This window comes from Cynocephalus volans, chromosome 11 (assembly GCF_027409185.1).
Source record: "Cynocephalus volans isolate mCynVol1 chromosome 11, mCynVol1.pri, whole genome shotgun sequence".
NCBI lineage: Eukaryota > Metazoa > Chordata > Mammalia > Dermoptera > Cynocephalidae > Cynocephalus > Cynocephalus volans.
This window is the reverse complement of record NC_084470.1, coordinates 6,667,853-6,686,008: the sequence shown is the minus strand read 5'-3', so window position 1 is coordinate 6,686,008 and position 18,156 is coordinate 6,667,853. Positions and strand designations below refer to the sequence as shown.

At 38.7% G+C, this 18,156-nt stretch overlaps 1 pseudogene; it reads left to right on the top strand.

Moving 5' to 3' along the window:
* The first annotated feature begins 16,036 nt into the window (after positions 1-16,036).
* LOC134391181 (26S proteasome regulatory subunit 4-like) lies at positions 16,037-17,358 on the top strand (annotated as a pseudogene).
* The last annotated feature ends 798 nt before the right edge of the window (positions 17,359-18,156 follow it).

Genomic DNA, 18,156 nt, shown 5'->3' with positions numbered 1-18,156 from the left:
AAATCATAAAAATGTGTTCAAATTTGGGACAAAAGTTGGGGTGTATGTGCATTCCTATGTGTTTCCCGTGATGTGGATTGGGGCTCATAAAACTAGGACTGCTTAAGGCTTTAAGGCTGCAGTTTCAGTGGCGCATGTGCAAACTCCAGCAAGACAGACCCTGTGCAGGCAGCTTCCCCGCCTGTGCTTGGTCACTGCTGTTACTTTGGGGTGAGGCTGGGGTGCTTAATCCTAGGTTTTCATGGACTTGGGTATGCAGGATTGCCTAAAGATTTTTCTAAGATTTTTCCAAAATAGCCTTTGAAACTCTGTCCTGAGGACGGCGGCAGGTGTGAGGAGTTTTAAATCGCCATGTGCAGCACAGATGCCCTGGTGCAGCTGGTGCCCGTGTCCCCGCTGCCGTCCCCGCGTCCCCCACCCCCAGACACCTGGAGTGCACCTCCCTCCTCCTGCTTCCGCACCTGCAGCCTGCAGCCTTCACCACTAGGCTCACCGGGATCTTCACCGAAATGTCTTCCCAGGGAGGCCTACCCTGGCCACGCTACCTGAGATCCATTCCCCTCTCACATCCCCATTTATCCCCGTTTTCCTCTTGTTTTTGGTGGGGGGGCGACTCTCATCACCACATGGAATATTAAGCTCTTTCTTTCTCACTTGTCTCGCTATTGACCTCTCTCCCACCTCCCACTAGAATGTTCCCAATGAGGGGGCAGGGGTCTTGCTCCTTATTCACTGCCTGTCCCCAGAGCCACATATGGTAGTTCTGCAGCTGGGAGGGGGTTATTTCTTCTCGATGGTGCTGTTCTGCTCTTAGAGGAAGTGGGGATGACACAGTGTGCAGGGGACAGTTGGAGCACACTGGTCTCCAGGTTTGATAACAAATAGTTTCTGGAAGAGAATGAGGGGTGCAGGGCTGGGGGAGAGAAAATCACTCCACCTTGAGGAACACCGGAAATGAGGATCATGTCTGTGAGCTCAGAACATGCTGCTGGTGACGAGTTCCTGCCAGCCTCGCAGGTCTTGATGGTGGACTGTGTTCATGTTCCTTGTAGGGAAAGGGTGGCTACGTTTCTTCTTTATGTCCCTGCTTTGGGGAAGCTCCAGATTATGTCTTAGAAGTCTTCCAGGTGCTTTTTTGGGTCCAAGAAGATGTGGCATGGCATTCTTTTTAGAGATGTGTCAACAGATACAACCCTGCCCCTAGCTTATCCAGTGATGGCTCAATTTAACTGGCAGCTTAAAATAACTGTCCCTGAGGGCCAACCTCACACTCATGGGTTTTCAATAGCTGTCAGAAGCTTGTTGAGAGAAACAGTTTCTAGAGTGGATTGCCTTAGTAAATCATGTCTCTAGACTATAGTTCTCGGCCTGGGCTAGGTATTGGATCACTTGGGCATTTATAAACACACAGATGCCGGGGCTCTTGCTGGGTTTTGTACTGGGATTCTGATTCAGCATGTCTTCAGTGGGACCAGATATCTGCATCGTTAAGAATCTCCATGGATGTTTTGGTTGCAGAGGCCAGCATTGAGAATTACTGCAGGAAATAGATCACAAACTAAAATACCGAAGGGGGCCAGCAGGTAACATAAATGAGTTGAGCAGACTAGTGAGGAATGTGGAAAACCCACTGCCAACCCCTGTCCCAAAGAGGCAGCTGTTGCACAGTGCCGACTAGTTGTGGCTGTGTGTATCCAGTGTTGCTAGATCTTACATTCTTTAAGGAATGCTGAAAAATCTGGATTTTGATAGGCAGTTGCCCAATTTTTATGTTTGATGAATTTAAAACCCCTACTACTGTGGCCAAACAAAGTATATTTCAGGCCGGATTTTAGCTCAAGGGCAGCCTGCTTGCAAGCTCTGCAAAGTCTTCTCTTGGTTAAAGCCAGTTTGTTAGAGAGCCATCCTCCTGGACTGCAATGGCACTGGCTTTCCATTTAATAGTTTTTATAGAACTGTGGAGCATTCCTGCACCAAAGGAAGTTCCAAGAACAGCCCCACCCAAAAGAGTCACTGTTCACTGTAAAGCTGCTGCGTGTTGTCCCTGGGACACTGCTCTTTGTCCTCTTTATGAGGACACTGGGGATACGTATTCCTCACCCTAGTGTGAGGATGAGCTGAAGTTCTTCTGAGCGATTGCTGTGTACTGTCCTAAGGACACTGGTCATGCCCCATTCTTCTCACTGGGTTTTAGAATTCTTGGAGCCAAACTACATGTCCCAATTTTAGCAAGAATGTTAAATGGCTTGGTATGGTTTTTTTCCCCCCCCACACTAGCTGAATTTCTGTTTTCATTTTATAATTGAACCTTGTTTTCCCTCTGTGTCATTAGTCTTATTTCTGTCTTATCTTGCTATGTTTCCAGTTCCTTGATTAAATATCTTAATTTCTTTAATTTTTTGCATAGATGAAGAACAGGTGGAAAAATAATGAATATTGAAAAAAACCTTTTGGTTTGTTTTGTTTTAACAAGATGAAAGACCTCAGTGTCTAGCAGAGCTTAGGTCATTGCACGCTAAGCCCAGAGTGAAAGCAAAGCATCCGCGATGCTTGTGCATTTTCACACCGTCTACCCTCACTAGGTCTGTGGGAGTCATATGCATTTAGTACGATGGGGGCCTACACAGCCTATTGATCATCAAATTTCACAAACCCCACCATTACATATTTTAATGTGTCAAAAGGAATTCATATTTAGCTTTTCAAATGAAATTGCAAACTTGTCCTCCACAATTTGTGTCTCCAACTCTCTCACCTCCACACAGAGCGAGAGGACACTGACTCGGCTTTATCTTCTCCAGTGCTGAATAGTAGCAGCAATTTTTAAAGATTTTTTTTACAGTGTGTGTAACTTGAATATCCTTTCATGAGGCTGTCGGCTGTTTCTATTTCATCTTCTTAGATTTTCAGATATTTTCCAATGGATTGTTTTTATATTTTTCTTACAGAGTCGTATGTGGCTCTTTTATACTATGAAAGTAAACATGTAATTGATATATGTTCTAAACATTTCTATCACTTGGCCACTTGTATTTTAACTTCACACAACAAAAAATACCATAGAGTTTTATTTTCATGATGTCAAAAAACAACAACATTGCTTTCATTCTGGATATTTTGCTCAGGAAAATTATCCCCAATAAAATACTGGTAAAATACAACATTACTATTTGAAGATTTTATTTGCAAATATAAAATTACTTATTTATATTTCATTTTTATGACCATTTGGAATTTATTATTGTTTGTGGTTGTGAGTTAGGGATTTTTTTTTTTTCCCAATTCGATAACCAGTTGTCCTAACACTGTTTATTGTTCACGTAGCTCCGTATTTTCCTGTCATTTGAACTGGTCTAGTTATCATATTCTAAATGTAGGTAAATATAAGGGACTGTATTTAATGCATGTTAATATATATATAGCTTTAGTTCATTCATTTTAATTTCTGTATAGAGTCTAGTATGTGAATGTGATGTTATTATTTCCATTTAACTTAGACTGTTCATAATTTCTTACTATGATGAATGCCATACATCCTTGTGCCTATCTCCTTGAATAGTTATGTGAAAAAATTCTCTAACATATATAGCTAGAAATGTACGATGCTGGCTGTTAGGGTATATGCATTTTCATCTGAAATGGAGATTGCTAGATTGCTGTCCTAAGTAGTAGTTGTTACACCCAAGTAATGAGTAACAGCTCATTTCTCTAAATCCTTTCTAATATTTGACATTTTCACATGCTTTTATTTTTGCCAAACTTAAATTAGTGAAGTGGGGTATTGCTGTTGTTTTAATATGCTTGTCCTTAATTGTGTGTGAAGTTACATGTGTTTACTGACACCAAATGGTGTTCTACTAATAAATAACTGTTCTTACTCTTTGCTTATTTTCAGCTTTATCAAGATGTAATTAGCATAAAATACACTGCATATATTTTAAAGTGCACCATTTAATGTTTTCACATATGTACATACATGTGAAAGCATCAACACTCATCGATTCAAGATAATGAACACACCCAGCATCCCGTCTATGAATCATCACCATATAATTCTATTATAATTCTGTATAATTCTATTTATATAAAATTCTAAATGCAAACAAATCTATAGTGACAAAAAGCAGATTAGTGGCTGCCTGGGAAAAGCAAGGAGCACTGGCTTTTTCCTCTTTCATATAAATTTTACAATGTTATTCAATGTCAAAAAACTATATTTTTGAAATTTTGGTTAGAATTGCATTGAATTCATATATGAGTTTGGAGAGATTAACATCCCTACAACATTGATTCCCTCTGTCCATGAATGTGCTTTTCTGTCTTTCATTAATTTTTTACAATATTCTCCATTAAGACCTTGAATACAACTTTAAAAAGTTTTCCTAGATACCTTTAAATTTTTGTTTCTATTGTGAATAGGATTTTCTTTTTCCTCTTCCACATTTTAATTTTTTTTTTTTTCTGATTTGTAAAAATACCACTGATGTGTGATTTGGCTCTTCAAAACCACATACCTTAAAAAGCTATTCAATTTTAATAGTTTTTTGTTTAATATATTCTTATCCTATGTGAACAATTATGTTGTATGTTAGTAGTGACAATTTTGTCCCTTCCTTTTGAATCCCATACCTCATGTCTGTTTCTTGTCCTATCACATTGGCTAGTACTTCTGGTACTGTATTGAATGGTAAGTTTTCCTCAGTTTGGAGAGAATGCATCTATAGTTTCACCAAGATCATAAATAATTCTAGATCAGACTCAGTTCAAGTTTGCTTTCACTTTAGTTTTCTATCAAACCATAAAATAAGTACTCTAAGGATATAAGTTACCCAACTAAGTAGTTGCACAATCCCAGTGATTCCTTTATTACTTGGAGATCCATGTCTAAACTGATGGTTAATTCAGCTATAAGGAGTCAAAATTCCACATGTCAAAAATTTTTTTCATTAATTGTGGAATTTAAACAAATTAGGTTTGCTGATAGAACTCTTGTGCTTGAATTTTGTCTTTTTAAAAAATGTACTTTTGTCTTCTATATATGTTGCATTTACTCCATATATTAGGTTTTATTTGTGACTTTTAGGTAGAGATTTTATTATTTGGTGGTGGTAGTAATGATATTTTCAAAAACATATTCAGGCTTATGTTTATCCAATTGCCCAAGTGAAAAACTAATGCATAGTTTCATTCCCCCTTCGTAACATGGATAAATTTATTATGCCTTTACTTCCTATTCACCCATTTCTTGGTTTTTGTTGATGTAATTTGAGATTTTAGAAACAGAAATATTATCGTTTCTGATATTGTTTCTCTCACATAATATTCACTTATCAAAAATCAACTGGTATCTAGTTTGTAAGTTTATTTGAAATAAACATTTGAACATATTTATATGTTTAACAGATTTCATGTATATTACTTGTCATATTCATATATAATTCGTATATTTTGAATTATTAATTCTTAATATTTGCTTCTCAATTATATTGAGGTTACTTCTAAGTAGCGACAGATCTATTTGTTTCTTTGTTCATATGTGTATTTTACACCCTCTAAAACTGCTAATCTTGTTACCTTGTTGCCTTCAAACATAACATGGCTTGAGTTGAATACACAATTCTAGGGCACAAGATTTCCCCTAATACACTGTAGTATTTTCCGTATGCTCTGGCATTCAGAGTTAGAAATAAATCTGAAACCAGTCTAATTATTGGTCCTAAGTAGAAAAAACAAACAAAAAAAACAAATAAAAACTCTATTTTTCTTTATAATTGAAGCTTTTTGGGGGCCAAGATTTTTCCAAAAGCAAGTCCCTTTTTATTAACTTTGGCTTATAATACAAGAAAAGCATTTTAAGTCCATGTAATGTAGCTGTTTTCTCAGCTCAGGAAATTTTCTTAGATTATACCTATATTTAGTTAATACATCTTTTCCACTTTTTCTAGTTTCTTAAGGAACTACTAATACTTGTGTGGTATGTATAATAAACCACAAAAACTAAATCCATCATCTTCTCTCTTTTCTTCTATGGCCTGAGGATACTCCAGTTTATCCTCAAAATTTGTCATTTTTTGTTTTGTTTTGTAATGTCCACTCTCTTCTATATTGCTTCCATTGTTGATTTTCATTCATTTTTGTTGTTGTTGTTTAATTTTTACTGAATCATAATTGATTATACAAATTTTAGGGGTTCAAAATTGAGAAATGTTGATCAAATCAATATTACCAGCATATGTATTGTTACAAATCATAATTATTCTTCATGCCCCTTGTCCAATCTTTTCCCATTCCCCTCTCCCTCCTCCTCCCCCACTCTAATTACCCTAGATTTCTTCTCTCCTTCTGAAAGAATAATGGTTACTCTGTTGATTTGTTGCCTAGATGATCTGTCCAATGCTGAGAGATGTGATCAGATCCCCCAGTACTATCATAGAGCAGATGCTTCTTCTGTCACTCTGAAATGGGCTTTCTGGAGAGAGACGTCCTCTTCTTTTCTTTATCTCTGCTAATGACTCTCCTTGTGTCAGTGCACTACAGTGGCTGGTGGGCCTTCTGCATGGTGGTTGTGACATCTAGCTACTTTCACAGCAGCCATGGTTATAGTGGTGGCTGTGGTGGGCCACCCACAGGAAGGTGATGTTCTTGGCATGCTCCTTTGTGCTGGCAGTGTGCCTGGTTGTGAGGAGTGTCCAGTCCCTGAATCTGTGCCTCAAGACCCTGGGCAGGCCCTGAGGCACTGGCGTGTTGTACCTCATTATGGGAGGGGGTTCCAGTTTCTGACTCCATGCCTTGGGTCCCTGGGCAGGGCTACGAGGCTCTGGTAGTGTGCCTGGTTGTGGGAGGGGGATCTGGTCCCTTTCTCAATGCCTTGTATCACAAAGCAGTCCCCAAGGTGCTGGAGTGGTGTGCCTGGTTGTGGGAGGGGAGTCCAGTCCCCTTATCCATGACTTGGGTCCCTGGGAAGGCCCTGAGGCACTGGGGTGGTGTGCCTGGTTTTTTTTGGCGGGGTGTCTCATCCCCAGCTCCATGCCTCGGGTCACCAAGCTGGCCTCAAGACACTGGTGCACTGTGCCTAGTTGTGGGACGGGGGTCCAGTACCCAACTCTAAGCCTCATTTTCCCAGGTGGACCCTGAGGCACTGGCAGTGTGAATGGTTGTGGGCAGGGGTCCAGTCCCTAGCTCCACACTTCATGTCTCCTGGTGGGCTCCAAGGTGCTGGTGGTGTGTCTGAGCTGGAACTAATTTTTTGTCCTTTGCTTACTTCTAAAATGGGGGAACTTACTGTGGGAACCAGTTCTTGAGCTCTGTGGTTGAGCTAAATTGCTGCTTTGCTGCCGTTTCCCTAGGGAAGGCTTTTTGTGCTGTTCAGGGTTTAGTGGTTGACCTTACAGGTCCTTCCAGCTCTCCATAGACCTGGTGCACCTGGGTTGTGTAGAAACTCTGATCTGGGCCTGAGTTTTTTCATCAAACTGCACCTCATGCAATTCTGCATTCCTGACCAGTCTCCTCTGAGTTGTCCTGAGCTGATTGAAGGGCAGATCGGCTGTCCTTGCTGTGTCCCAGTGTTCTCTTGGTGGGCCTGTCTCCCCCACTGCCCATGCTCCAAATACTTCCCATGGAACAGGCCCTGCACTGGTCCCTTGCAATGACTCACCAGCCTCTGAATGGCTCCCTTTTCTGCTCTGGCTCCCCACTCCTGCATAGGTCCACAGGAACCCTATTAGTGGCCTTGCTATCCTGGGGGCCACCAAGGCCCTCTTCTCCCCTGCTGCCTCCAAGTAACTCCATCTGAATGGCACAGCTGCAGCTTCTGCTGGCTCCTGCTCCATGTGCTCAGCAGCTCCAGCATTAAAGTGGCCACGGCCTGAAACGCTCAGAGCATCTTTTTCTTTCTCTCAGAGTGGTTTCTCCCACCTTCATAAACTCCATAGGTCTCTCCTCCTCTTCCCCTGAGCTCCAGTGACCCCAACTTGGCTGATGTTACATTTTTATAGTTGTAAATTTGTTGATTTATGGGAGAGAGTGACACTGCTGACTGTCTATTCTGCTGTCTTGACCAGAAGACCCTAATTTTCATTCTGCTATGACATTTTTGGTTCCCCAGAAGTCTTTCTTCTTCTCCTTAATTCCCTTTTTGACATAAACTCAGATTTCAGCCTCTTGCCTTTCCAATTCAGCCTGTTCTATTTTCATTATTTTTTCTGTTTCCTCCATTAAATAATTTTGGGGGATCTGCCATTTCTCCAATCTTCAAGATAATTCTCCATTTCCTTTTTACCTCAGTGTTTTTACTCAGGATCTACATGTGCTGTGATGGCCATATGTCCCAGGTAATACAGGAAAACAGAGAAAGAGAGACTAAATCACGGGGAGGCCAGGGGGGATCCTGAAGGGGCAGGGCCTCACCCACGCCTTCAACAGCGAGGCAAGTGGCCCAGAGGGAGACAGAGGTGCTTTAAGGAGGAGACTCATTTGTTCCCACTTTTGTCTTAGGTGGATAACTCTGACGGTTGTGTGGAGGAAATGCTCAGATCAGGAGCTTTAACAAGGAAGCTGCGAACATAGGTGAGAGAAGGTGAGACCTTCAACAAGGTTGGTGACAGCAATGCTAGAACAGAGTGTAGCTTCAAATATATGCTAGAAGATTATGTCATGAAACGTGATGTCTGATTATGCATGCTCATGGAGGAAGAGAGAAGGCTCCAGAATAACTAGAAAAAGAGCAGATTTGAGGGAGATGACATGCTCAGTTTTTACGTATTACATTTATGATTCACATGGAATGTTGAAGTGGAAATGTCTCTATCAAGCCTGAAGCCTGGGGGAGAGTCTGGCCTAAAGACACAGTGTAAAGTAATTTGGACTATTCTGAGTCTGGTGGCCCCTCATCTGTACAACGAGGCTAATGATGCCCGACTCACAGAGTCACCGTGAGCATCCATGAGACATGTGTGCCCAACCCATACTGATGCAGCCCACAGCCCTTTAGACATGACCTTTTGAACTCTTCTTCCTCCATTAGGAATCTCTCTCTTTCTTGATGGACTCTGCCTTGGCTTGTCCTCTTGGGTTTCTGAATCTCTTGCACTAAAATATTTTGCAAGGTTGTTTTTTTTTTTTTTTTCTGTTTCATCGAATATTAGTCATAAATGGAGTAATTGGGTAAGGAACACAAAGAGTAATTATGATTTGTAATGATGAATGTGCTAATAATATTGATTTGATCATCACACACTGTACATAAATACTGATAGTCAACTCCTACCCCATGAATATGTGTAATAAATAAAGAATGTTAGTCATAAAATAATTATAACTTTAATTAGCCAAGACTCAAGAAATTCAATGTTGCCTGCAGAAGGGAGGAAAATCTTCTTCTTGAATTTTGATTAACTTAGATTAGTCATTTAGAATATAGAATTCAGTGGGTATTATGATACACCCACCACACATATTATTTATATGGTAGTATATGGTATTAAATAGACCATTGTAAATATATATATAACATTTTGCACATAATATATTTTATTTTGGTATCTTGGCACCAAAATTTTCTATTTATATGAACTTGGATGATTTTTTTCAAAACTTTAAGCCTTAGTTTTAAAACCTCATCTTTAGAATGGAAAAATTAATAGTAACTTCCTCATAAATATGTTATGAGAAAGCATGGACAAATATATTGAAAGACTGTCAGTAAGTTACATACTGTTATCACTATATTCTATAGTAAGTGGCATGAAGATTGAATTAAGCAGTCAGGATGACCAAACCTCTCTCTCTTCTTTCTCCATCCCTGTTCTCTCTCTTTCTGTTCAAAATACCTTAAAATTATAGAAACAGTAATAGTCTTCAAAAAATAACAAACTTGTGACTGGTCTGGGAAATGAGAAGGGGAGCTCCCCACTTCCTTACTTTGGGCCAATTCTCAATCCCCATTAGTTTTGACCATCCTTGTGCATATTTTGAAATCTGTGGAATGCACCTATTTCCAAATTTGCTAAAATAGAACCGTTTTCCTAAAATATAACTAAAACACAATAAAATCCCTATATAAGTAACTATCATGTTGGAATGCGAAGTGGTTAAAACGTTGATTACAGATAACCCCCCCCCAAAAAGAAAGAAAATGTGATTGTTAATAACCAGCAGATTTGCATGCAGAAACACGCTGCAGACCCCTCTGCTGGCACTTGGTGTGCTGCCCAAAAGAGCCACATGCCATTCTGACAATCTGCCTAGTGTATTAGGAATATAACTTGAGAATTTTCGAACACATCATTTTGTTTAAAGTACTGTATTTAAATTTGGTGGGAAAACATGATTTTTTCCTATATATGTGTCTGGTAAGATGTGTCGAAAGATACATACATGCTATGATTTGAGGGTATGAAATATTGAAAGAATTCCTGGAGAACATTAGCCAGGGAGCTATTATGTAAATTTTCTAAGTGTAAAACAAAATTCTTTGATGAAAAGCACAAACAATAGAGGATTTAAACAGTAAAGAAATAGTTCAAGATAAAGTTAGTGAATGTGAATAGCTGAGTACTTCAGCAAATAAATGTAATAGAAGGGTAAATTAGAAAATGTAAAAGAAATTAAAGAACACAGAGGGAGGGGCCAATATACATCAAATAGCCTTTCCAAAAAGAAACAATGGATGGAATAGGAGAAGCGCGATATTGAAAGAGATGACTTTCTAGAAATGCAGAAATTCATTAGTCCTCATTGTTGGGGGGGAGGGAGGAGAGGGAGGAGGGAGGGAGGTTTTGGTAAGGGGCAACAATAATCAACCACAATGTATATCGACAAAATAAAAGTTAAAAAAAAAAAGAAATTCATTAGTCCTCAAACAAGTCAGATTCACATCTAGATACATCATAATAAAATTGTAGTAAGTCAAAGAGAAAATTCAGAAAACAAAAGAAAAAAGATTATATACCAAAGAACGCAAAGTAAAAGAATTCTTTCAATAATCAGTAATAGAATAAGAAATTATAATATCTTCAAAGATATTATACCAAGCAATTAAATTACTCAGTATTGAGAGTGAAATAAAAGCATTAACAGGCAAATAAAAGTAAAGGTTTTAGTTCAACAAATATACAGTGAATGAACTACTAAAGAACAAACTGAGCAACACCTGGCTTAGAGATCAGGAAAGAGCAGAAAGCAAAACAAAAAAAGAGAACAAAGAAAACAATAAAATAATAATAACATGATTAAGTATTAGCAGTTAATGTTAATGAATAATTTTCATTAGTTAAAAATCAAATAAAACTAAAATATTAGATATTGATAACAGAAATTGTGAAATTTGGAAGAAAGTTCAAACATTAATTTCCTTTTCTGGTAAAGGATATGAAATATTAAACAAACCTGAAGATTGTTATAAAATTTGAAATTTAAGTAACAATTTGAGATATAACCTATAAATTAGTAACATAATAGAATAAAGAAACACTCATCAACCCATAAGCAGAAAGAAAGAAGCAAAGAGAAATCACAATAAATAGGAAACATTAGCACAGTAGACAAAATTTCAATATTGGAAAACAACAAATATAAAAAGAACAGATAAAAAATTGATTATTTTTAGATTGCAAAAATTAAATAGAATTAAAACAAGAGCTACAACAAAATAACCATGAGTGTCCATAAAGAATAAAAAAAGAAAGAGCAGTTAAAAGGTATGGGTAAGTTATAGGTTGGTAACATCTAAAAGTTACAAGCCGTAAAAATCTTATTAAAATGTTAGCAAATCAAATCCATAGTACGAAGAAAAATGGTAAGGTAGGATGAAAGAGAATTAATATTGTTTAGCCTTCCCAGATCCGCGTGTCTGAACCAGGGCCCTGATAGGAAATGAGTGGGACGTGGAGACTTGGGATGGAGCTTCTGAGTGGATGAGCCTGAGAATCTTGAATTTCAAACTCCCCTTTGAGCCTTTCTGGCTGGCAGATAGAACTTCCTTCACTTTACTGGAGGAGAGCACTTTTACTGACAAAGACCTCAGCTGAGGCCCAGGTCTCACAAAAGGTTGGCTGGTCTCTCGAGCAGAAGAGCCAGGCTCTTAGTGGCAGGTTGATTCCGTTAACCCCCCTCTACCCCAGATGGGGCTATGTCTTTGTTGACTCAGCCATCAGTGCAATCCAGTGGCTTACAGAATACCAGATAAAATCCATTTGGTCTATCTAAAAAATGTGGTTAAACCTTTTATCCACATGTGATTTTGTAGATCATGTATTGGTCATTTGGACGATATCGGCTCACTGAGTTAAAAGATGTTTCAAATATTGATAGATTTCATTGTACAGTATCAAAAAAGCACGTGTTGTTAAAAATCCAGCGCTTGTATCAGAAAAGTCTTTAGTTACTGAGAAGATGCCAAGCTCACTGCGGTGTGTACAAGTTTTCCAAAATTTTAGTTTTTGTTTAAAGACTTCAGTTTAATCATTGGCAACAAATACTGTCCGTTGTTTTCCTTGAAGTGACAAGATCACCTCATTCATTTTCAAGAAAATGTCTGACAAATATACAAGTCTAGATAATTACAGTTTTTCAGTTGTTCATTTTTTTTTAAATTTAGTTATTTTTATTGGTCACGAATATTCATGGGTTACAAAGCAAATTGTCGCCACTTGTGCCTAAGATGTAAAGGCCAGATCCATACTGGCAGCATGTCCATTACCACAAATTGTGATTGTACACCATGTCCCTCACACACCTGTCCCCCCAATTATCCCCGACTGACCTCCCCGTCTCCCTTTCCCCACTCCACTTTGTATCCTTAGGTATGTTCTCTCCCTCTGCAAGTCCACACACCACTGTGGTCTTTCTTTCCTTCCTTCTTTCTCTCTTACCTCCCACTTATGAGTACTGAGTACACACAGTATTTATCCCTCTGTGCTTTGCTTATTTCACTCAACATAATTTTCTCCAAGCTCATCCATGTTGTTGCAAATGGGAGAATTTCATTCTTTTTATGGCAGAGTAGTATTCCATGGTATGTATATACCACATTTTCCTTATCCAATTGTCCATTGATGGACATTTAGGTTGGTTCCATATCTTGGCTATTGTGAACAGGGCTTCAGTGAGCATGGGAGTGCGGGTATCCTTTCAACATGACGACTTCCATTCCATGGGGTATATACCCAGAAGTGGTACTGCTGAATTTTATGGAAAATCTATCTGTAGTTGTTTGAGAAACCTCCATACTGTCTTCCATAGTGGTTGTACTAATTTACAGTCCCATCAGCAATGTTCCCTTCCCTCCACATCCTTGCCAGCCTTTGTTATTCTCTGTCTTTTTGATTATAGACAGTTTAACTGGGGTGAGATGATATCTCAATGTGGTTTTCATTTGCATTTCCCTGATAACTAATGATGTTGAGCATTTTTTCATGTACCTGTTGGCCATTTGTATGTCTTCCTTTGAAAAATGTCTATTCAATTCCTTTGCCATCTTTTAATTGGGTTATTTATTTTTTTACTATATAATTGCTTGAATATACTCTGGATATTAATCCTTTACCAGGTGCATAGTTAGCAAAAATTTTCTCCCACTCTATAGGTTGTTATTTCACTCTGTTGATTGTTTCCTTTGCTGTGCAGAAGCTTTTTACTTTGATATAGTCCCATTTGCTTATTTTTTCTTTGTCGCTTGTTCTTTTGGGCTCATGTTCTTAAAGTCTGTGCTCAGACCTAGTTCCTGAAGTATTTCACCCTATATTTTCCCTTAGTTATTTTACAGTTTCATGTCTTATACTTAAGTCTTTAATCCATTTTGAGTTGATTTTAGTATATGGCAAGAGGTGCATGTTTAGTGTCATTCTTCCACATATAGATACCCAGTTTTCCCAGCACCACTTATTGAAGAGGCAGTCGTTTCCCCAAAGTATGTTTTTGTTCCCTTTGTCAAATATCAGATGGCTTTTAGCCTGAGGGGTGATTTCTGGGTTCTCTATTCTGCTCTACTGGTCTGAATGTCTATTTTTAAGCCAGTACCATGCTGTTTTAGTTACTATAGCCTTGTAGTGTAATTGGAAGTCAGGTAGTGTTATGCCTCTGACTTTATTTATTTATTTTTGCTCAGGATTGCTTTGGCTATTTGGGGTCATTTGTTGTTCCATATGAATGCTGAGATTGTTTTTTCCATTTCTGTGGGGAATGTCATTGGTGTTTTGAAGGGGATCGCATTGAATCTGTAGATCACTTTAGGTAGTAGAGAAATTTTCACAATGTTAGTTCTTCTAATCCAAGAGCATGGAATGTCTTTCCATCTTTTTGTGTCTTCTTTAATTTCTCTCAGAAGTGGTTTGTAGTTCTCATTTTAGAGATCTTTCACTTCCTTGGTTAAATTGATTCCTAGGTATTTTATTTTTGTTGTGACTGTTGTAAATGGGCTTATTTTCTTGATTTCTCTTTCTGTTGGCTTGTTATTGGAGCATATAAATGCAACTGATTTGGGGGCATTTATTTTGCCTTCTGCATTGTTAGTGAAATTCTTAACCAGCTCTAGGCATTTTTTGATAGAGTCTTTAGGTTTTTCTATACATAGAATCATGTCATCTGCAAATAGGGACAGTTTGACTTCATCTTTTCCAATCTGGATGCCCTTTATTTATTTCTCTTGCCTGATTGCTCTGGCTAGTACCTCCAGTCCTATGTTAAATAGAAGTAGTGAGAGTGGGCACTTTGTCTTGTTCCTGTTCTTAAGGGAAAAGCCCTCAGTTTTTCCCCATTCAGAGTGAAACTGATGGTGGGCTTGTCACAGATGGCTTTTATTGTGTTGAGATACTTTCCTTCTATACCTAATTTGTTGAGTCTTTATCATGAAGGGATGTTGAATTTTGTCAAATTCTATTTCAGCATCTATTGGGATAATCAGATGGTTTTTGTTATTGAGTTAATTGATGTGATGTATCACATTTATTGACTTTTGTATGTTAAACCATCCTTCCATCCCTGGGATGAATCCCACTTGATCATCGTGTATAGTTTTTTTGATGTGTTGCTGTATTCTGATTGCTAATATTTTGTTGAGGATTTTTGTATCTATGCTCATCAAGGATATAGGCCTGTAATTTTCTTTTTTCTGTGTCTTTATCTGGTTTTAGTGTCAGAGTTATGTTGGTCTCATAAAATGAGTTTGGGAGAATGGCCTCTGTTTCAATTTTTTGGAATAGTTTGAGGAGAATTGGTATTAATTCCTCTTTAAAGGCTTGGTAGAATTCAGCTGTAAAGCCATCCAGACCTGGGATTTTCTTTGTTGGAAGATTACTGATTACTGCTTCAATCTCACTGCTTGTTATTGGTCTGTGCAGGTTTTGTATCTCTGCTTGGCTCAGTCTGGGTAGTTTTCATGTGTCCAGAAACTTATCCATATCTTCCAGGTTTTCCTATTTGTTGTAATACAGTTGTTTATAATAGTCTCTAGTGATTCTTCGTATTTCTGTGGTATCAGTTGTAGTGTGTCCCTTTTCATTTCTGATTATTGTTATTTGGGTCTTTGTTAAGCTAGCTAATGGTTTGTCTATTTTATTTATCTTCTCAAAAACACAACTTTTTGTATATTGATCTTTTCTATCATTTTTTGGAGTCTCTATTTCAGTTAGTTCTGCTCTGATCTTAATTATTTCTTTCCATCTATTACCTTTAGGATTGGATTGTTATTGTTTTTCAAGTACTTTGAGGCCTAGTGTTAGTTTGTTTATTTGAGGTCTTTCCATTCTTGATGCAAGTGTTTATTGCAATAAATTTGCCTCTTAGTACTGCTTTTTCAGTATCCCACAGTTTTTGGCATGATGTATCTTTATTTTCATTAGTTTCAAGAAATTTTTGATTTCCTGTTTAATTTCTTCTTGGACCCATAGGTCATTCAGGAGCCTATTGTTTAGTTACCATGTATTTGTATAGTTTCCAGAGTTTTGCTTGTTATCAATTTCCAGTTTTAGTCCATTGTGGTCTGAAAAGGTATCTGGAATGATTTCAATTTTTAAAAATTTGCTCAAGGGGCTGAGGCAAGATGGGTCAAAGTCAGAGTAGTGGTCATGGCCCTGGAGGTGACAAGAAAGATGACAAGGACAAGAAGAAGAAATATGAACCTCCTGTACCAACTAGAGTGGGGAAAAAGAAGAAGAAAACAAAGGGACCAGATGCTGCTAGCAAACTGTCACTGGTGACACCTCACACTCAGTGCCGGTTAAAATTATTGAAGTTAGAGAGAATTAAAGACTATCTTCTCATGGAGGAAGAATTCATTAGAAATCAGGAGCAAATGAAACCATTAGAAGAAAAGCAAGAGGAGGAAAGATCAAAGGTGGATAATCTGAGGAGGACCCCAATGTCAGTAGGAACCTTGGAACAGATCATGATTACAATCATGCCATCGTGTCTACATCTGTGGGCTCAGAACACTATGTCAGCATTCTTTCATTTGTAGACAAGGATCTGCTGGAACCAGGCTGCTCAGTCCTGCTCAACCACAAAGTGCATGCAGTGATTGGGGCGCTGATGGATGACACGGATCCCGTGGTCACAGTGATGAAGGTGGAAAAGGACCCCCAGGAGACCTATGCAGATATTGGGGGGTTGGACAACCAAATCCAGGAATTTAAGGAATCTGTGGAGCTTCCTCTCACTCATCCTGAATATTATGAAGAGATGGGTATAAAGCCCCCCAAGGGGGTCGTTCTGTATGGTCCACCTGGCACAGATAAAACCTTTTTAGCCAAAGCAGCAGCAAACCGAACCTCAGCCACGTTCTTGAGAGTTGTTGGCTCTGAACTTATTTAGACGTACCTAGGTGATGGGCCCAAACTTTTACGGGAATTGTTTTGAGTTGCTGAAGAACATGCACCATCCATCGTGTTTATTGATGAAATTGATGCTATTGGGACAAAAAGATATGACTCAAATTCTGGTGGTGAGAGAGAAATTCAGCGAACAGTGTTGGAACTGTTAAACCAGTTGGATGGCTTTGATTCAAGGGGAGACGTGAAAGTTATCATGGCTACAAACAGAATAGAAACTTTGGATCCAGCACTTATAAGACCAGGCCGGATTGACAGGAAGATCGATTTCCCCCTGCCTGATGAAAAGACTAAGAAGCACATCCTTCAGATTCACACCAGCAGGATGACATTGGCCGATGACGTGACCTTGGATGACTTGATCACGGCTAAAGATGACCTCTCGGGTGCCGACATCAAGGCAATTTGTTCAGAAGCTGGTCTGATGGCCTTGAGAGAACGTAGAATGAAAGTAACTAATGAAGACTTCAAAAAATCTAAGGAAAATGTTCTTTATATAAAACAAGAAGGCACCCCTGAGGGGCTCTATCTCTAGTGAACCACAGTCGCGTTCAGAAAAATGGCTGAGAGTTTTCCCAACCACTGAGAGGTGGGGGAAGTTGCCCTGAGGAATCCATGTTCCAGTTGATTTTTATTAGCTAAACATCCTGTATATCTTTTGGAGTATGATGCGGTCACTCTGCAGCATTCTGCCTCCCAATAAAGCGTGCTTTTTCACAGAAAAAAATAAATTTGCTGAGTCTATATTTGTGACCTAATATGTGGTCTATCCTGGAGAATGTTCCATGGGCTGATGAGAAGAAAGTATATTCTTTAGTTGTTTGGTGAAATGTTCTGTATGTATTTGCCAGGTCCTGTTGGTCTAAGGTGTAGTTTAAATCCTGTGTCTCTTTGTTGATTTGTTGCCTGGAAGACCTGTCCCATACTGAGAGAGGGGTGTTCAGGTTACCCACTATTAACATATTAGGGTCTAATTCTTTCTTTAGGTCTAAGAGTATTTGCTTTATATATCTGGGTGCTCCAGTATTGGGTGCATACATATTTATGATTGTTATTTCTTCTAGCTGGATAGATACTTCTATCAGTATATAGTGGCCTTCTTTGTCTCTTTTTATGTCTTTTGGTTTAAAGTCTATTTTATCTGATAAAAGAATAGCTACTCCTGGTCTGGCCCCATAGCTCACTCGGGAGAGTGTGGTGCTGATAACACCAAGGCCATGGGTTCTGATCCTACATAGGGATGGCTGGTTAGCTCACTGGCTGAGCGTGGTGCTGACAACACCGAGCAAAGGGTTAAGATCCTCTTACCAGTCATTTAAAAAAAAAAAAAAAA